This window comes from Aethalodelphis obliquidens, unplaced genomic scaffold (assembly GCF_003676395.1).
Source record: "Aethalodelphis obliquidens isolate GAN/ISIS:26980383/991018 unplaced genomic scaffold, ASM367639v1 scaffold12, whole genome shotgun sequence".
Taxonomy (NCBI): Eukaryota; Metazoa; Chordata; class Mammalia; order Artiodactyla; family Delphinidae; genus Aethalodelphis; species Aethalodelphis obliquidens.
The window spans coordinates 26,261,230-26,282,642 of record NW_020837956.1 but is presented as its reverse complement, the minus strand read 5'-3'; the positions used below and the strand labels follow the sequence as shown (position 1 = coordinate 26,282,642).

At 40.9% G+C, this 21,413-nt stretch overlaps 1 long non-coding RNA gene across 2 annotated transcripts in view; it reads right to left on the bottom strand.

The window, feature by feature from the left end:
* Nucleotides 1–7,206: 7,206 nt before the first annotated feature.
* Nucleotides 7,207–21,413, bottom strand: part of LOC113624001 (uncharacterized) — an 80,818-nt gene continuing 66,611 nt past the window's right edge. Inside the window, exons 5-7 of one of the 2 annotated variants that reach the window (XR_003434161.1) lie at nt 20,599–20,676; nt 13,209–13,297; nt 11,519–11,566 (exon numbers count right to left, since the gene is read on the bottom strand). This is a non-coding gene — a long non-coding RNA (uncharacterized LOC113624001). Of the gene's footprint in view, nt 7,794–11,518; nt 11,567–13,208; nt 13,298–20,598; nt 20,677–21,413 lie in introns of those variants that run through there. The other variant, XR_003434162.1, reaches the window with a different exon arrangement.

Genomic DNA, 21,413 nt, shown 5'->3' with positions numbered 1-21,413 from the left:
CTAATCACCAGAATTGTTTCAGTTAGGAAAATCAAGTCACACGTGTGACAAGTCACACGTGTGACTTGTCTCATCAAGTCACAAGTGTGACACCACAGTAGTGTCTGCACGCAAATTGACACATGCAAAGTTCCAACAGGAAAATCTGCAGAGGAGGGAACGGCAGCCCTCAGGGCACTACTAGCAACTAAACATACAGAGTGGAAACAGCTGAAGATAGGCCTCACTGCTGCCAGGGTTAAGTTCTTACCTGTACAGAAAGCCAAGGTAACCTCAGGGTGTGATCCAACTACATATCTGGCCAGCCACTGAAGTATCAGGAAGTCATCAGTGCCCTTGAAACAATGTGTCCACTGTTCAAGAACTGGATGGGAGGGACTGCACTTGATGCTTGCTCTCCAAGGAGGCCAGAGTCTAGACAGAGAGAAACAATATGCCCTCTATGAACTATGAAGACCTCCAGGCCTCCATGAAATATGCAGACACTAAGGGACGGAGATGCTCAGAGGGGCTATACGAAACCATTCTGCTATAATCAGGAAGTTTCCTGGAAGAGGAGCACACGAGCTGAAGCTTGAAGAATAACAAGGAAACACGGGAGAAGTTAGCTAGGGTTGACAACACAGGGTAAACAGTAGGGTGGGTAATGACAAAACTAACCCAAGACAAGACTCTGTTCCTTCTGCTTAGTGTTTTCATAGATACACAGCTGCAACTTTCAAAACATCTACAGACAAGTTTTAAAAAAACATGGATTACTGCCTTTCCTCCTAACATATCTCCTCCAGAGCAAATACTGCCATGAACCCTGCCTGACTCTGGGAAGAGTTTACAGCTTAGGTTGTATCCTAAGCAGCCACAAATCATCCCAGCTCCACACCAGAGGTCCTGGGTAAAGAACTGTTAGTACTTCTCTCCTACAGAGTCTTGTAAGAGGATGCAGGCTCCATAGGGCAAGAACGTTATTGAATGAATGAATGAATGAATGAGTGAACAGGATAGGTAAACCTTCGAAAAGAACTTAAATGGGGGGCTCCATACATACCCTAGAAAGAGGGGTTGGCAGACTGTTCACACATATAGGTATCTGTTGAATTACTGAATTAAATGATGCAAGAATCAATGAGTAAATGAATTAATGGATATGCTACTTTAAAAACTACCAGAGTTCTGGGCTTCCCTGGTGGCGCAGTGGTTGAGAGTCCGCCTGCTGATGCAGGGGGCGCGGGTTCGTGCCCCGGTCCGGGAAGATCCCACGTGCCGCGGAGCGGCTGGGCCCGTGAGCCATGGCCGCTGGGCCTGCGCGTCCGGGGCCTGTGCTCCGCAGCGGGAGAGGCCACAGCGGTGAGAGGCCCGCGTACCGCACCGCAAAAACAAAAAAACTACCAGAGTTTTGATCCCTGAGAGAAGTCTTCCTGAAGGTGTGCACTGGGCAAGCTTTAACAGCACTGCTCACCATGGTAGCAGAGCTGAAGTTTCCAGTTCTGCTCTCAGGGTCCTACAGGACACCTAACCCCGTTCATAGCCCACCCCGACCGCCCGCGCACATACAGCCCACCGTGCAATGTCATAAGTTCCTGCAACCGCAAAAGCTAGTGAGTTAGCTAATGAGTCCTTAGGGACGTCAAATCAGTGCGTGTTTTACATGAGAAAAATGATACTGATCCAGACAGCTTGAGTTGCAATAATTTTGGGGTTCTGTGATTTGGAGGGTGTGTTTCCTACCTTAGGTTAGAAAACTGGTGCCAGGACAGGGAACACGCACAGTGTTATTATTCCTACGGTCACCGGCAAAGCCCATGAACAATTCCCAGGAAATCAAAATAGAATCTGGGTAACAAGATAAAGTCTAACCTTTTTTTTTTCCTTTGTGCTTAATGTAGTTTCACTTGCTCATAGGGTGCCGAGTTCAGAGGCCTTGCACCTTGCACTCTTCAGACAGAGTTTCCTGTGCCAGGTGGCTGTTCCCGGCTCTTCGGCTCAGTGGAGAATGTGCGAGAGCACTGCTCAGGACACCTTAATTCAAGATGGCGGGGGCGCGCCCCGTGCAGAGACGGGGCACCCAACTCGCGAGAGCTGCGCCAGCCCCGCGAGAGCTGCGTCAGCCCCAAGAGAGCTGCCTCAGCCCCGCGAGAGCTGCATCAGCCCCGAGAGAGCTGCGTCAGCCCCGAGAGAGCTGCGCCAGGCCCGCGAGAACTCCGCCCCTTTCTCCCCAGCAGAGAATCCTGTAAAGCAGCCCCGCCCACAGAGAGAGAACGTGTACTCTAGAGCCGGAGCTCGCACTACACTATTCTTTAATCAAAGAATAAAATTTCATTTGCTTCTGAACTAAACTCCATCTCATTCTATTGGCCTGAACAGCACCAGGCAGAAGGACCCTTGTTGGGGACTCGAAAGGGTCAGTAACACTACTACCCATTGGCTTAGATCATTTGTGATCTCCTTTCCAGGGGGACCTAACATGCTTTACTTACCCTAGTAGGTCACTAAGTCCTCTGTGGCAATACTTGGAATTAAGGGGTCAAGGCCCCCAGTCCATGCTTGTTCTGTGCACCTAATACTTGACAGATTTCAGCAATGTGCTTTCCTTCCTGGTTAGAAACAAAGCTCTTGGAGGGTTGTGAATGTCTATGACATTTTCTTTATAAACCTTCATGTCCTAAAAACACACAAGTGGCTCCCAAAAGATGCAGTTTGTAGACAGAGGCTCCTACCGGAGCTTCAACTCTGGACCCTGGGTAGATGATGACCATTTGCTCATCACCAAAATGTTGATGGATTTCTCCAGTGACCCTGCCCAAATTACCAGGGAATGACTGTCAACTCAAGCAAACAGCCCACCAGTCACTTGGACAAGCTCAAGCTTTTTGTGGCAATTCGTTTATTTAAGCTACATAAAGTACTAGCTTAGATTTGGCTCCCATGTGGTAGGTAGTTATCCTTCTTCATTCATAAACCAGCATTTAAAATGCAGAGGACTCACACTGCCTTTAGTGTCCTTAAGTTCCTGGCTTATGTGAGAGTTTTGTTTAGGTCAAAAATCTCAAGCCTCAGTCTTTGTCTTTCAAATATGGGCAGACTCTTTTCCTGCGAAACTTGTATGCTCTCTGAGAAATAAACACAGCTCCATGCTAGGGAGCAAAAAACAAAACAACAAAAGAGAAAACAAAAACATCATGAGTTCATCCCAGCAGAGAAAGATGGTCCCACGAGATGTTCTGAGGCTTGGCGACAGGCAGAGCAGGCAGCAAGCAGAGTACCAACTGCTATTAAAGTGGATGATGGGACATGATGGTCATGACCAGTAGGTAATTCGGGTGAGGCAGTGGGCAGGAGGGCTGGGAGGTGGGCTGGCTGCCTGGAATGCTTAGGCATGATTTCCTCTACCTTCATGCTGTCACTCTCAGCCCTTTATATAGCACCAATGTCATGCCACATCAGCTGCACCTGTGCCCGTGTGATGACTTTCAGACTCAGATAAATACCATCAACTGGATGTCAGGATAATGGGCACAATGGAACACTCTGGTGATTGATCTGTTTGTTTCCACCCTGGGGCTGTGGGTCTATTAAATAAACACTGGTATTTTGAAGGAAAAGCAGGAGAAAAGACGCTTGATAGTGGCCTTTAAATTTCTTGTTTGGTTTGGATGTTGTTGTTTGCTCTTTGGATTTTTTCTTTTTCTTTTTTTTGGTGGGAATGATTTTTTTCAGGTAAATAGATCTGGACACAAGCAGCAAGACTTCATTTGCCAGTTCCAATTCCTCACTGAATGTACTCCACAGCTGGCAAGGTGTCAGTGATTAGCTGATTTCCCTGCTCTGTTGTGAAATTCTGCCCTGTGGCCAGATTAGACATGAGAAATAGAGGGGCTACCTGATCTTCCCCAGAGGCCTCACCACATGATACTCCTAAGGCCAGCCCTCTCACCTCAGGCTGGTAGATACAATCTGGGATAGAACAGACTCTTTTTCTCATTTTGCACAAAGCAAGCTAGTGTAATATTCTGCCTAGCTGCTGCATAATTCATTGCATTTTGGATTATTTAATTTTAAGGAGAAATTATTCATAAGAAAAATATTTATAATTGGAATTACTGAGAAATTCTAGCTCATGAAAAGCTACCCTCTTCCACGCTTTGAAATTGTTTTTTTCCAGTTTTTTAAATCCTGGAAAAAAAATTATTCAAAATTTGAGTGTTCCTTTTCTTATTTTTTCACCCAAGAGAGTTCCTTACTTAGTATGTTACCATTTCTTTACCTATAAAATTCAGATGATATCAGTGAGAATTTCATAAGTGGAATGATGTAAAGCTGTTTTGAGTTACTTTCTCCCTTGTACCCTCCTGAGAGGGTACCCAGCATTAGAGAATCATGATATCAATATTAGGTACGTAGGAACTTGGAATACCGAAAGTTAACTCTGTCTGCATCATCCCTGCCAGGCCCTGAACGGAATGATCCTGGGAACAACGTGAAAGGAACCTGCATGTCCTTGTAAGCAACAGGTGGATTCTAAGAGGTAAGGTGATGACTCCCAGCCTCTGCTCATTAATTCTCCCATATCAAGCTGGAATTAAAAATAAGATGGAACATAAGACAGTCACATTGTGAGAAAACTCCCTCCAATTTTCTAATTTTTGTTGAGAAATATGTGAAGAAGGGCAACAACTGACAACATGATACCCTCCTATACTACTTCTCTACAGTTGTAGTACTCAAAGTGTGGTCTGTGGACCAGGGCTAGAGTATGAACTATTTGTCAGTGATCTGCAATGAGATGAACAGAGACATTAAAAGCAAATATGTCAATACTTGGATAGCAATTTGACATTCCACAACAACCAGCCAGTAATCTGTGGATTCATCTTTTTTGAACAGCATACAGACTAATCTGGGTGTTGTCAGACTTAGTGGTAAATCACAGTGGCTCAAATTGTATTCAGTCGTGTGTAATAGGATATATCTACCCGTGACAGGTGAGAAATCAGAAATGCCAGATAGATGACCCATAGATAGGAAGAACAAACAGGTCCTTTGCCACTGTGAGAGGCACAGTGTTACTGTAATCACCAAACTTGTAAACTACCCACTTATTGTGCATCCTGCTAGGTTGAATGTAAGCTCCATGAGGGAAAGAACTGTGCCTGCCTTCTCCAGTGCTCTATCACCAAAACCTAATACAATTCCTGGTTTGTTGAATGAATGAATGAATGAACGAATGAATGGGGAATGTTTAGGGTTCCACCTCCCTCTCAGGTTGGGCAGCCATTAGATGTCAAGAGAAGGCAGTTACAGTACCTATGTCAAGTCCAGACAGGGATCACTCAAAGCTCTCACTGTCCTCACTTACCCAGACTTTAGTGTCAGTCTTAAAGTCTTTAAAGGCAGTGAGACAGAAGAGTCTGGAATACATCTTCAAATATGTAAGTCAAGCCTCTAAAGAAATAGGATTCCCTCTATAGAATTCATTTTATTACCACCTTTTCAGGATCACAGCTATTCCAAAAGCACAGTATGACCGATATTGCTTATTATAAGTACTTATTATTTGGAAGTAATCAGTGTCCCATGAACATGCCATGGTTCCTAATAAACTTTAGAGAGTAAACAAGGGTTGCTGACATTACAAAAAAACCCACAAAAGTAATGCCCTTGTTCCCTCTGAGGACACATAGGAGAAACAGACAACACTCACCGTATCATAATATTTTGACTTAAAATATATTTTGTCGACAAGTAGTAGAAAGTGAAAGCATTAGGCTAGAATCCACAGTGGCTCCCACTTGAGGGTGGTACAGTCCTTCAGGGGGACTTGGAAAGGTACGGATGTCCCAGGTATCACTGCATAGCAATGCCCTCCAAATTAAAATGGCATAAAACAACGACCATTTTATTATACTCACATTTTTGTGGGAGAGTCCGCCTGCCAATGCAGGGGACATGGGTTCATGCCACGGAGCGGCTGGGCCCGTGAGCCATGGCCGCTGAGCCTGCACGTCCGGAGCCTGTGCTCCGCAACGGGAGAGGCCACAACAGTGAGAGGCCCGCGTACCACAAAAAAAAAAAAAAAAAAAAATTCAGAAGGGGTACAGTTGCCTCTACTCCACAACAACCCAGGATCTCAGCTAGGAAGATTCAAATAGCTGAGAAGTTCTCAAATAACCGTAGGCCGGAATCATGTAGAGACTTCTTCATTCACATGTTTGGTACCTGGGCCAAGATGACTCAAAGGTGGCCTTAGCTGGGACTGTTGACCAGAGCAACTGTATATAGCGTAGCACCCTCAGGGAAGCCAACATCTTACATGCTATCTCAAGCCTCCAAGATTAAGACTTCCTGCAAACAAGGGGGAAGTTACATGGCATTTTAGGACCAAAGCTCAGAAGTCACACAGTGTCACTTTTGCTGTACTGTATCAGCCAAATTGAGCACAGGCACACCCAGATTCAGGGAAAGGTAACATGGGCCTCACCTCTTGACAGGAGAGGTGTCAAACAATGAACAGCCATATTTTAAAACCTCTCCAGGGCAGAAAACTTCTGGAATTTTAGTAAACAACAGCCAGGGATGCCAAGGATCCTACAAAGCATGTGACAGTTTTGCACCTCAAAGAACTCTCCTTCTGAAGATGCCAGGAGTACCCCTGTCTATAAACGCCAGATCCTTGGATTCAGAGAACCAGACAGAAGTCATTTCACCCAAGAACATGACCATCCACTTTACAAAAAAGGAAATCAAAGTCTGGGGTTGATGGGCTGAAACTAGACTCCAGGTCTCTTTCTTCCAAGGTAGATAGTCCTAAGCACCTGCACTTTCTTCAAGTAAGTCTTTGTTAAAAATTCCTAGTATATAAAATGTAACAGTGGATGTTAAAACTGGTTTAAAAGTGTGATGAGTAACAGGATATTTACATGGCCCCAAAGTATCTGCCCACACATTCTTTACTAAATAAACAGAGAAGAAGAGTAACCTTACAATGGAAAAACCTGGTGGATAATACCTTTACCTGATGATCAAAGTGACAGATGGGCATCACTTGACTTCTGATATGAGGCACTGAGAAGGCACAGCATCACTTCTATGACATTCCTGCTCAAAATATACAACCTAAATCTAATCATGTTTGAGGAACATTCTACAAATAACTGGGCTATGTTTTTCCAAAAAGTAAAAAATCATAAAGACAGTCTCCTCACTCTCAAGTAATTCAGAAAAAAAGAATATATTAGTAGACACACACGCAATAGAGGAGAATGAGAAAGTAAAATGGGCACAACAGTTGGTAAATCCGAAAAGCGGGTTTGCAAATGTTCCTGCACTACTCTTGCAACCTATCTGTAAGTTTTGTATAATTTTGAAATTATATCAAAATCAGAAGTTACACAATCAGCAACAACAAAACATTTAATGGTGAATTTCTTGGTGATGTTCTCCCAGCTACTGCAATGAATTCCATTTCTTAACTTTCCAAGGAGTCATAGTTTAAGCAAACCACAATGTCTTGAGCTCTGCTCTCATGCAGCTCTCTCTAGTCTTCAGGGAGTAGATCTAGGCTTTGGGGGGAGATGTCAACCAGAATATTTTAGGGCACAAATTGGTCCTGCATATAGATCTTTTAGTTAGGTTACAGGAAAGTTGGTATAACAAAGACACCCAAAATCCAGAGGCTTAAATAAAAGAGAAGTTCATTTCTGTCTCATCCAACAGTTCAGGAAGTTTGAGCAGCTCTGCCATCCTCAATCTGAAGCTTCCATCAATGGGTCCAAGGGAGCAGCTTCGATTACCATTTCCTAGTCAGAGGGGAGGGGGAAAGAAAGAGAGAAAGACACATAGCTTCATTAGAAAACTCAGTCCAGAAGTTTACCTATATCACTTCTATTATCACTTTCTTGGTCAAAATTTAACTACATGCCACAGCTAAACCATAAGGAGGCTGAGTAATCAACCTCTATCTCTGTAGATGTGTACACGTTCCCAGCTAAATCTCAGGGTGGGGGTAATGTTCTATTATTAAGAGGAAGAGAGTGAGAAGGGATCATGGTAGGTAATTTGATCCTCTGCCCAGAGAACATAGATTGGGGGGACTTCCATAGGACTAGCAGAGCATCTCAGTCATGTTTCCAACAGGGGTATGGGTTTTGGGAGGAGGTAGGAAATTCATGGAAGAAATTGGGCTCCCAAAATAGACACTGTCCTGTTTGGTGTCCATTTGAAAAAATTATTTAATTAGCTGTAAGATTTCCAGACCCGAGGTACTTTATTCTGGAGACAAAAACCAACATTTTCCCAGTCATGGAGAGCCAGAATTGCCATGTCAGATTATTTTCATTCTGTTGACAAAATAAACTGTCTTTACACAAACAAAGCGGCCTTCATCCATGCCTACATTCACATCCATGTGCACACGCACACAGATTTGTACACTCACAGACATGGTACATGAAGTTGCCCCAGGGTGCTCCCTGAATCCTCTCTCAGTGACTCCCCATTGATTGGGAGTGTGAGGTATATTTACACTGTCGACTCTCACCTACATTATGTGGTTACTAAATGGTTTCCATAAAATAACAGGCAAATTACCCAACATTGCTTTTTAAGGGATTATGTCTTGACTCATCAAATTTATGAGTGGCTAAATTGCTTTATGTACATCTGAAAAAATAACTTATCCCAGAACAGGCGAGCTAACACATCTGTATTCTAGTTGACTACAGCTCCATTTCATTTTTGAGGCTTTTCCCTCAAAATAGCATTTCAAAATGTCTCTTCCTTCCTTTTCTCTCACATCTCTGTAGGATGCGGACATGTACACAGGCAGACTGCAATGGGCTCTGCTTTTTCTGTCCAGCTTCACTGTACCCCTAGGGAGGCAAAGAGGAAGTTAACAAGGGTACAGGAGCATGCTGTCTGCTCTATTAGAAGTGCCAGTTTGCCATTTTAACCCAAGTCCTGAAGATGTGAGGACCACCAAGGAACGTAAGTTGTTTATCATCATCACGAAGCCTGAAGACAGGGACACTCATGCACTAGGAAACCACAGATCCTGAAGCCCCCAGGGTGCCACAAAGAGGTTTTGAAAGTCCCCCTGGTTTCCCATGAACTACCCTGCTGACCCTGCCTGCTCCTCCCTGCTGGTGACTCATCCAAATGCCCAGTGAGGTTCTCCTTGGCCCCCCATTACAGCCTCTTCATCCTGCCCTTCCGCACTTGCCCAGTCACAGCCCCAGACCAAGAACTCTCAGAAAGGCTGCCAACCTTGGCTCATCTGTAGACCTCTCAAAACAAGAGCAGGAACATCCCTAGACTTAAATGCAGCTCCACTGTTTTAATACACCCACACCCACTTTGCTTTTCAATCCCCCATTCCCAACCAAGGATTGTCACTGAAAGCAATATTCACATCTAGAAGGTCTCACTATCTAAATGTAAGAGGTAGCGTAGCATGGTGGTTGCAAGTGTGGCAGTGGAGTATGATTGCCTAGGTTTGTGTCTTGTCTCTGCTGCTTGCAAACTCTGACCTAGACAAGGGACACCTCTCTGTGCCAGTTTCCTTCTTGATCTGATTGATAATATTACCTACTTCACAGGATAAAGTTAAGTTAGTTAATACACGTACATCACTTAGAAACATGCCTGACATAATGAAAGCTCAATAAACATTAGCTATCCCCATCATTATTATTGTTACTATTATTAGAGAATCTGACAATTAGAAGCTCATTAGTGACCTTGTCCAAAGTAATTTCTATAAACCAACGGGGATATATAAACCAGTGTGATGGGGACAGATGAGTGAGTGGGGTGGTGAGAAAGTGGAAACATGGAATTTGGTCAAGAGAAGGAGAATAGATATGAGATAGCAACTAAAGAAGGTCACAGGGTCAAAAAGGAACCAATTTGTTCTCTGACCGTAAAATACCTTGGCAGAAAAATTGTTATAAACCTTGGTAATTCTGATAAATTGGTATGAATTAAAGTCAATCTATTTACAGCAATGAAAATATTAATCATAACTTAAGCAAAGTACTTCAAAGTTACCAAATAGTCTATGTATATCTCACTTTATTCTTAAGTCTGAGGTTACAGGGGAAACCCCTTGACCCCATGTTATACAAGAAAAGTCAAGTCCCAGGTGAGATGCCTTGTCCCAAGCCACATATCCATCCTGGGCAACCTTCTCTCCCATCTCTAAATTCTTAATATTTCAGAAATACTGATATATGTCACCCCTATTCTCATGAACCTCAGAGAATCTCTATTAATGAGACCAAGTATAATTTCTTAGTTCAAAATTAGAGAACTGCTACAATTTGCTGAGAGCCTGCTTACCCAAACTCCTCACTCAGGACAAGTGTCATAACAGAATCTCCCGCATCATTCCTCTTGGTCAACCAGGGGTCACCTGAGCAAGTGTATGTGCTGACACTCTGACACCCGTCCAGAACTCTGAGCATCTTCCTTTTCTGCTTATCTCCTTCCTTACGAGTGGACCCCCAACACACACATACCCGAGCTGAGGGTGAAAGACCCTTCTTTGACTCCAAAACATGGACCACCTGGGTGCTCACTCAGGATTTAATCACCACGACTGGTAAATTATTTGTCTGCACATGTATCTTATCTTTATGTTGGATTCTGAGTTGGGGAAAGTTCCACTTCTTCACAGTCCTCTATCTTCCTATCACAACAGGCCTTGTACCTGTCGCGGGATGTTTTGCTCCCTCCTTCTGATTCCTCTGCTGGTTTATGCAAAGCCCCAGTGACTTAACATTGTGCATTCTCTTTGGCGTTGCTTCTTCTTGCAACTCCCTGGGGTCTTACCGTCTAAACGGAAGAGGTTCTGTGCTGATAGACAACACCGACCAAGATAAACTTGGCGGTGACCGGTGTTTGCAAGGTCACTCTGGGGACCAGTCCAGCTGAGCACAGCAGGGGATGATGCCAGCTGCCCTGGGAGGCCCTCCCATCTCTAAACAAGGCCTGACACTTGCTCACCCAGGACCTTGGCTTATCAATCATGGCACGTCACAGAGCACTTCATGCTCCTTGCTCTTTTTCCATCCACGAGAGAACTGCTGTTTCAAAGCTTTCCTTGGATAGTCACAACAAAATGTTTGAAATGCTTTAAAGAGGTTTGGCCCTTTATTTTACATTCCTCTAGTCACAAGCAGCAGCTTTAAAACTACTTTTAAACACAGCGGGGAGTAGGAAGGGGTTGTAAAATTCAGAGCTTACATTAAATAAATCCTATAAATGTAATTTCCTTTATTAGGAAAGCAGACGATGTCACAGAAATAAGAAGGTAGAGGTACTAGTTGCCTACGCTGCTATAACAAATTATGACAAACTTAGTGGCTTAAAAAAGACAAACCTCGGGGCTTCCCAGGTGGCGCAGTGGTTGAGAGTCCGCCTGCCGATGCAGGGGACACGGGTTCGTGCCCCGGTCTAGGAAGATCCCACATGCCGCGGAGCGGCTGGGCCCGTGAGCCATGGCTGCTGAGCCTGCGTGTCCGGAGCCTGTGCTCCGCAACGGGAGAGACCACAACAGTGAGAGGCCCGCGTACTGCAAAAAAACAAAAAAACAAACCTATTATCTTACAGTTCTGGAGGTCAGAAGTCTGAGGCATGTCTCAGGACGCTAAAATCAAGGTGTTTGCAGGGCTACATTCCTTTACGGGGAGAATTTGTTTTTCTTGCCTTTCCCCGCTTCTAGAGGGTACTCACAGTCCTTCACTTGTGGTCCTTTCCATCTTCAGAGCCAACAACGGTAGGTTGAAATTCTCCTGACACTGAACTATTTCGAGCTTCTCCAGGGTCACATCTACCTCCAACTCACTCTTTCCCACTTGTAAGGACCCTTCTTATTGCATTGGGCCTGCCAGGATAATGTCCCTGTTTTAAGGTACAGTGATGAGCAACATTAATTTCATCTGCAGCCTTAATTTCCCTTTGCCATGTAAGCTAATTTATTCACAAATTCTAAGGATTAGGATATTGACATCTTAGGGGGAGGCACTACTCTACCCACCACAATAGATATCATTGGAGCTATGCTCAGCTCACAATTTAGTGATCCTGATTTAGTTCAATTTCATTGAACTCTGAAATTTGGAAGACAATTTCAGGGGAGTCTGAACCATCCCCACATCCTCCCAGCCTCCCTCGTCCAAAATGGGTCTGCCAAGGTGCTAGCCACATACAGGCTAATCAAGACTCAGGTCCCAGGGATACAAGCTAGAGCAGTGCCCTCTGTGATGCAGAAAGAGCTCTCATGACCAATCTTTGTAGAATTCATGGAAGTGCAAGCTCTCTGAACTGCTCTCCCTTAACCAACTATTTAATGAATCCTTTCCATGTCTTTGGTAAATCATATTGACTGACGGCACAGCATGCTGAAGGCTCTCTGCTAGTTGGCTAATTTCTGATATATATTAACACTGTCACTTCCACCAGTTGAGTGGGATGCTCAGCCATGTCAGCTGTGATTGTACCCCAACCATTTATGCCTGTATGTATGCTCTTGTAATGATGTAGTTTAATTAAATGTCACATAAGCCAATGGAAGACGAACATGAAAAGAGAGTTGTTTTTTTATGCACACCAAGTAGAATGCCTTGGAAAGACTTGATATAGATGAGTCATTTTAAAAAAAGGAAGAGGCAGGCAATTAGATGGTAAAACAAGTGTAAGAGAGAGGAAATGCAGTCATAAAAATCTCCAAGGATTTTGCCGAAAAGCGGATGTGGAGCCAATAGTGGGAAATTAGCTACAGTTAAGAAACTGCAGAACTGGAACATGGTGGAAACAAGGTGGGGGAAATCCTTGATGATTAAACAAGCATTGTAAGTGATCCTAACCTTGCTTGTACTGGCTGAAGAATGGGTGGGTTAGGTCTGACTGATGTGAACCTCCTGTGTAATCCATCTAAGGATGGATTTGAGAATGGTTTGAGAAGTGCTGTACAGATGTGAGGATTATTTCTAAAAGGGCGAGCAGGACAGCTCTTTCTCCATCACAATAGTTGCTGTTTCCCCAAATCCTCCCTGCCTTCCTGCCCAGAACTAGCGGGAGTATTGGAACACCATTCTGTCTGAAAAATCTGTCAACCTGTGCGTGATCCCAGGCTGACAGATCAAGCCATTGAAATAATGCTTCTCTGAAAAACTATTTCCAGAAAATCCCAGCCCTTTGCTTGGTAACCTTACCCTTTTGAAGACAGTTAGTAATTTGGGGAATATTGAAGAGCATTTGGTGACAGATCTGACCTCCTCCTCCTTCTTGCTCATGAGCGTGTCTAAAGAAAAGGATAAATCCATTCTTTAGTCACTGTCTTAAAGCCTCCGTGGGCCTTGTGCCCATACATGCAAAGAAGTCAGATCTGGGCCCTAATAGATTCAAGACAGTGGACGAAGACAAACCAGGAACGCTGGCTACACATTTTCCCTACCTGTCCTTTCTCTGTGGGTTTTTTACAAGTCATAATGCAGAGTCTGCTGTCTTTGAGACTAGGATCTAGAGCTGCTCTAGAAGGAAGAGTTGGGCCATCGAATGAGCTAGAATCCTGGTACATTTGTGCAGATGCCATGCAAAACATGTGGAATCCAGGTCCCTAGCCCTCAAGGAGCCCTCAAGGAGCAAGGAAAATGTAATTGTACGTAGATGGGTCAAGAAATAGATATTTTAATATAATTTCAAAACTAGAAAATAAAACAATAGACTTAAAACTAAAACAAGACGATTGACAGTTGAAAGGAAAAGGAAGTCGTGTAAGTGACAGGTATGTCTCATACACTAAGCAAATCAACAAATGGTATTTTAAGTTGGTAAATCATATCTGAATTACTATTAGAAGCATTAAAAATAGAACAGTTAAAAGAAGGTGTGGGACAGGGAAAGAATGTTTTTCTTTTCATTGGATACTCTCTTATACTGTTTGAATTTGTATGTAAATAGTAAAATGTCTAGAAAAACATATGTTAAACTTTTTAAAATGTGTTCCTCTAAAGGAGTGGAAAGTGAGAAGAGAATCCATTTACTTTCCAACCTCACTTCTGTATTATTCTCAATGAACATGTGTCCCCATTGAAATGTGAAACTTGACAGTGAGTGATTATACATTTATAAAGTGGGATATTATGAAACTATTTAAAATATTGTTGTTGTGGAAGAGTCATGGCATGGAAAATGTTCATAATATGTGGCCAAACTGCTAAGAAGAGCCTTAAATCCTGTTCCCATGTGGGCAAAATGAACTGACCATATTCAAACAAATTGTTGGCTTTGGAGCTTAAAATATCTATTAAATTATATGTTTTGTCAGTTATAGAAATTATAACAACTTGCTAGCACTAATCAAGTTAAAATAATAAAAGTATAAAAATTATAGCAAAATACTCATGTTGTCTGTTCCCTAGAGATAACATTCTAGTGTAGAGTCTTTGGAATTTTTTCCATGAATTTAGAAATTTTTACTGTGTACATATATACATACAGATACATACACACATATGATTTCATTAAACAAAGTGGGATAACTCCTACTGTTCTACAAAAATAATACAAATGGTTCAAAAATATGTGTAACATTGTTGTACAAGGGCCTCATTAGTTTTTTCTGTGTCCTTCTAAGTTTATAATATGAACTGCTATAGTGAGGATAGTTTTTAAAATATTATCAAAATTATAAAGACTTTTGAATTTAAAATGAGTTCAAAGACAATTAGCTTAAAAAGCCCAAAAGGCTTTATTGAGTTAATGGTACATTTAAAAAATGAAATTAATTTTAAAGCATTGATATTTTTCTAAAAGAGTGATACATTTAAATTGTTTTTTAATTCAGTGTTTCAATTCAAGAAATTGAAATTAACTCAATTTAGCTTTCCTATAGTGTTTGCAAATAGGTCTTGGTATTCACATGGCCTACACACCACAACATGCTAACTCCTGGTAATTTGCTGTTCCCCAGAAAACTGAATTCAGCAGTCCGCAAGCTTGCCTTGATCAGCATTGCTTGGGAAATGGGTGGTGGGGAGCACCATTTAGTTCTTGAGACTCTTAGGCATTGTTGAATGTGATGGTTCTTTCTATGCATGTACCCTTTAAAAGGATGGCACTGAAGTTTTAGGCTAACCCTTGTGCTAGGGAAATCTAGTCTGGGAAAAGCTTCATGCACCAGCTTTAATTATTGCCATCCCCTGGAAGGCTGCCACCTTGGCCTCCGTATCTGCTGTCTTTTTCTTATGTGCTGCCTCTTCAAACCATATTATGTGTCTGTAATCCCTGTAATGAAAGCAGATGGAAAGACTGCCTTCATTGAGAACTGGAGTGAGAAGGCACTTCCTCTGAGTCCAGCACCCGCTCTGGCACACTGACACATCATGGTCTTGTATGAGAAGAGGAAGAGCCACACCTCTAAATGAGGCCACAGAGTGGGAAACCCAGGCTTCTGACTGGGTAGTGTGATTCACGGCAGCATTTATTAAACCTCCTTTATGTGTAAGGTACTGAACTGGAAGCACATCCATCAGTGAATCAGATTTTTGTGTTCTAACCCTAGGGCCTTCTAGGTAATAATTAGATGAGCTTGCGTAAATGATCTAACCCTAATGTGACTCAGTTCTCTAAATGTAAAATGGGGACAATAAATAATACCTCTGTAAATTTTTTTTGTTTTTTTCCGGTACGCGTCGCGGCCTCTCCCGCCGCGGAGCACAGGCTCCGGATGCGCAGGCTGAGTGGCCATGGCTCACGGGCCCAGCCGCTCTGCGGCATGTGGGATCCTCCCGGACCAGGGCACAGAACCCGCGTCCCCGACATCAGCAGGCGGACTCTCAACCACTGCGCCACCAGGGAAGCCCTGAAAATCAGCTTTTAAGCACTATCTTGACCCGGTTTTGAGGAGCTGACTAGACGTCAGTCAGTTCCCCTTCTTTTTTTTTTTTTTTTTTTTTTTTGCGGTACGTGGGCCTCTCACTTTTGTGGCCTCTCCCATCGCGGGGCACAGCCTCCGGACGCGCAGGCCCAGCGGCCATGGCTCACGGGCCCAGCCGCTCCACGGCATGCGGGATCTTCCCGGACCAGGGTACGAACCTGCGTCCCCTGCATCGGCAGGCAGACTCTCAACCACTGCGCCACCAGGGAAGCCCATCAGTTCCCCTTCTTAAGCAACCAAATAAGTCCACACTTCCAACTACCTCCCTTATCAAACTCTCATACTTCAGGTCTCTAATCATCCCAGGGCCAGGTAACAGACAATTCCTGACAGCCCTTATGGCCCAAAGCCTACTAAAATTATTCAAATTAGCCAATCCTAAATCCGCTGGCCCTGCCTTGCTCTTTCTTTCCTGCAGAAACCCCAATAAAGGTGCTTGCCCACAGTGCACCTCCCTTTGCTTCATTACCCACCCCAATGCTTCCCCGAGTGGCATGCTGCGTTCTCTCCAGAGAACTGTGGGTAGAGCAAAACTGTATGTTTCTGTTTTCTTTCTCTTGATCTGTGTTTGGCCTCACCATACCTACCCAAGGTAAGATGGTTAAAACAACCTGCTCTGCATAACTCACAGATTGGTTAAGAAACATATTAATATAATGGATATGAAAGCCCTTTGAACAGTTGGAGGGATTACAGACATATGATATGGTCAGAAGCACCCTGTTCAGTATTGGAGAGAAGCAAAATATGGTGACAGATACACATGGAGGTAGACATAATTAGTGGCCATCAATATCGAGTTCTCTCCTTACTGGGCACAATGAAGACTATCTCACCTAGATCTCTTGCACCTGGATAGAGCCAAGCAACTATTTCTGGCCAAAAGCTGTGAAGGAAAATGGCATGCTTCACTTACAAAGTGAGACACGGAAAAACCCTGCAAGACATTCTAGCTCTGTCTTCATTTAGCAGTGGATATGGAAACCATGCATGGAGATTGCAGAAACACAAGATCTAACAGCCTAGATCACTGACTCAATATATGCTTGGGAGCCCTTGAGGGTTAATATGACCTCTAGCAACTCTTGAGTGAGAAATAAACTTAGACTATATTCCACCAGAACTCGAGGTATTTTATAGATATTTTTAAAATAATAAGAGAATACTAAGAACTGTCATATGGCTATACATTAGACAACTTAAATAAAATGGAAATATTTTTGGAGAAACACAAATTACCAACAGCACAAGAAGAAATGGAAAATCTGAATAGCAATAGGTCTATTAAAACAATTGGAATTTTCATTTAAAAACTTCTAATAAAAAAGTAGAGGTGTCCTTACTGGTGAAGTCTATCAAACATTTAAGAAATAAATAGTATTTCTATGCCAAGACCTGTTCTAAACAGAAGATGTAAGAACATTTTCAACTTATTTTATTCCTCTGAGTCCAGCACCCGCTTTGGCACACTGAAACCAAAACTGATACCAAAACTGATACCACTTTGGTACCACTGATACCAAAACTAGACAAAGATATCATAAGAAAACTGAAGACCTTCATGAATATAGATGCAAAATTCCTTAACAAAATATTATCATATCAAATATAGCAATACATAAAAATATACATCATGATAAGATGGGGCTTATTCGAGCATTGGCAGATTTGTATAGCATTCTAAAATCAATCAATATAGTTTATCATATTAAGAAAATAGGGAGAAATACCATGTGATTCTATCAATAGATGTAGCAAAATTATTTAACAAATTTTAACACCTATTCTCATCTTTTAATGTGGTGGAGTTATCTATGAAAAACCTATAGCTAAGATAATATTCAATGGTAAAAACTAAACTATTTCCCGTGAAAGACAAAAACAAGGTAAGGAGGTTTGCTCTCACCACTACTATTCAGCTTTGTACTAGAGTTCCAAGCTAGCTCAATAAGGCTAGAAAAAGAAAAAAAGGCATACAGATAGGGAAAGAAAGAATAAAGGTGTTTTTATTCATAGGTATCATAATCATATATAGAGAAAATTCTAAAAAAATCTAGAGAAAAACTTTGAGAACTAATAATAAGTTGAGTAGAGTTTCAGGAAACAAGATACAAAAATAAATTGTATACTAAAACAATTGAAAATTGAATTTTAAAAATACCATTTAGGATAGCATCAAAAAGTAAATACTGGGGAATAAATCTAACAAAATATGTTTAACTTTTGTTCCTTTAAAACTGTAAAACTTTGCTGAGAAAAATTAAAGAGGACTAAAATAAATGGGTGGAAATTACATGTTCATGGATTGAAAGACTCAAGTTGTTTATTCTCCCCCAAATTGATCTATAGGTTCAACTCAATCCCAAACAAATTCTCAGCAGGATTTTTTTAAGAAAGTGATTTGATTCAAAAATGTATTTGGAAATGCAAACATTACAGAATAGCTAAAACAGTTTGGAAGAGAAGAAAAAATGGAGGAATCATATAACTTAGTTTCAAGATCTTCTATAAAGTCAAAGTAAGACATAAGGATAAACAAATAGATCAATGGGAAAGTATTCAGGGTCTGAAAATAGACCCATGCACATATGGTGATTGATTTTCGGGAACCCAAGTAATTCAATGGGAAAAGATAGTTTTTTCAAGAAAAACTGCTCTAAAACTGATTATTTATATGGAAATAAAGCCTGTCCATTACCTCATACCATACACAAAAATTAACTTAAAATGATTATAGGCTTAAATATGAGAACTTAAAACTTTAGAACTTTAGGAGAAAGCATGGAAAAAATCTTGACTTTCAGATAGGCTAATATTTCTAGATAGAATAGAAAAAACACAAGTCATAAAAGGACACATTGATAAATTGAACATCAAAATTTTAAAAATTTGTTCTTCAAAAGATACTAATAAAATGATAGTCTACAATAATATATTTGCAATACATATATCTGAAAAATGATTTGTATTGAGAATATATACCATACTCTTATAACTCAACAATATGAAGACACAATCCAATTTTCCAAATGGACAAAATATTTAAAGGGAAACATCAGAAAAAAAGTAATATAAGCACCTGAAAATGTACTTCAAATCATTAGTCAGCAGGAAATGCAAATAAAAACTACTGCACACCTGGGATGGCCAAAATTTTAAAACACTGGCAGTACCAAAAGTTGGTCAGATTAGTGAGCAAATGGAGCTCCATATAGGAGTGTATGAGAGTTGCTGGTAAGAATATGCCACTTTGGCAAACAGTTGATTCGTTTCCTATAAGTTAGACATACCTTTATCATATTAACCAGTCATCCTACTCTGAGATATTTACCCAAGAGAAACAAAAGCATATATTAACAAAAAAATATATATTCAAAGTGTTCATCATAGGTTTATTCATAATAGTCCCAAACCAAAATCCACCTCAATAGCCATCAACACATGAATAGATGAACAAATTGTGTTTATACAATAAATACCACCCTCCTATCAAAAGAACCAAGGACTGACACATGCATCAAAAGGGGAGTGTCTTGATGAATGGATAAAGATGTGAGATATATATATAGAGAGAATGGAATGAGATATATATATATATATATATATAGAGAGAGAGAGAGAGAGAGAGAGAGAGAATGGAATGTTACTCAACCATAAAAAGAATGAAATGCTGCCAGTTGCAGCAACGTGGATAGACCTAGAGAATATTATGCTTAATGAAATAAGTCAGAGAAAGACAAGTACTGCTATTACTTATATGTGGAATCTAGAAAATAATACAAATGAATGTATGCAAAACAGAAGCAGACTCACAGATACAGACAACAAACTTATGGTTACCAAAGGGGAGAGGGAGGAGGGGAAGAAGAAATTAGGGTTATTGAATTAAAAGATACAAACTACTATGTATAAAATAGATAAGCAACAAGGGTATATTGTACAGCACAGGGAATTATAGCCATCATCTTACAATAACTTATAATGGAGTATAATATGCAAAAATATTTAATCACTACGCTGTATACCTGAAACTAATATAATATTGTAAATCAACTGTACTTCAGTTTTTAAAAGGTTGTGTCTCAAAAACATTATTCTGAGAAGAAAAAAGGAGTACAAAGTATGTACTGTATGATTCCATTATATGAACTTCTATAATATGCAGACCTCCTCTGTAGTCACATAAAGAAGATCAATCGTCACAAGCCAAATATGTGATCATAGGATGGACTATAAACAAGTAGGCCTTCCTACTTTCTGGAATGATGGAAATTTATATCTTTACTGTGCTTGTGGTTACACGTATGTACATATTTACCCAAACTCATTGAATTGTACACTTATAATGGGTTCACTTAAATGTATGTCAATTACATCTCAATAAAGTTTATTTAAGTTTTAAAAAGGTAATCAGTGAAAGGTACAGGAAGTTTAGCTATATGAAAACAAACAGGACCTGAAATGTATTTTTAATTCCTATTTCATGGTAGAAATACAGAGAAAAAAGGATTCTAATCATGTTCAGATGCCCGTATCTATCTCTGAGTGTTGTGTGTATAAGAATGAAGTTAGCATGTGTGCCCTAGCCGTCCATTTAAAAGAATCATCTGAAATAGGAATATCAAAGACATCGATGAAACAAAAGTTTGAACATCTTCTTTTACCTAATCAACACAGACTTTCTGGAAGCAACAAAGAACTTGAAGAAAGATGCATCTTCTTTCACTGGCACCGCCCAACCCCTTCAATAAAAAACAAACAGAAGAAATCAAAAGATGAGAAGAGAGAGACTTGTGTTTGAATCCCAGCTTCTCTATTTACCAGCCTTGTGATTTTGGCAAGTACTTAACCTTTTCCAGACTTGCTCTTCTCATCTGTTAAATGAGAACAGAAAAGATAATTCATGAATTCTTTGCAAATATTAATAGAATACCATATGGAAACTGCTTAGCAAGGCTTGAAATATAATATATTTGCAGTAAATAATGGTTAGGAAAAAAAGGTAGCTCTTGTTACGTCAGGTTTTTGTCATATATTCCTTTTTATTTTATATCAGCATGTGTTCCCCAGAATTGCTGGGGTTTCAATAGCCTTTAAAGCACCGTAAGTTCTGCTGTTAGAATATATTCAAATTCTTTAGGAATAAGATAATACACAAATGTTTTACATGTTCTGTTACCATTTTTCTCTTTGTTGTTTGTTTCTTCTATAGGAAAATTAATGGAAATGCAAAAGGAACGTAGAGATGACTAATTTCAGAAGCCTAGGGAAACCAGAGGGGATAGATATGGCAGTTTAAATTTAGGCTGAATTTACTTTATTCTGCATAGTGTGAAAGGAAATGATGTCACCATTTGGACTGTGAGGAAGTAGGAAATTCTTATCTGACCTTGTGAATGATGAGACATCTCAAAGTCTTATAAATGTAATGGCTGACCATCCTCAATGTTTAAATCGTACCCATCATTCAGGCTTATTC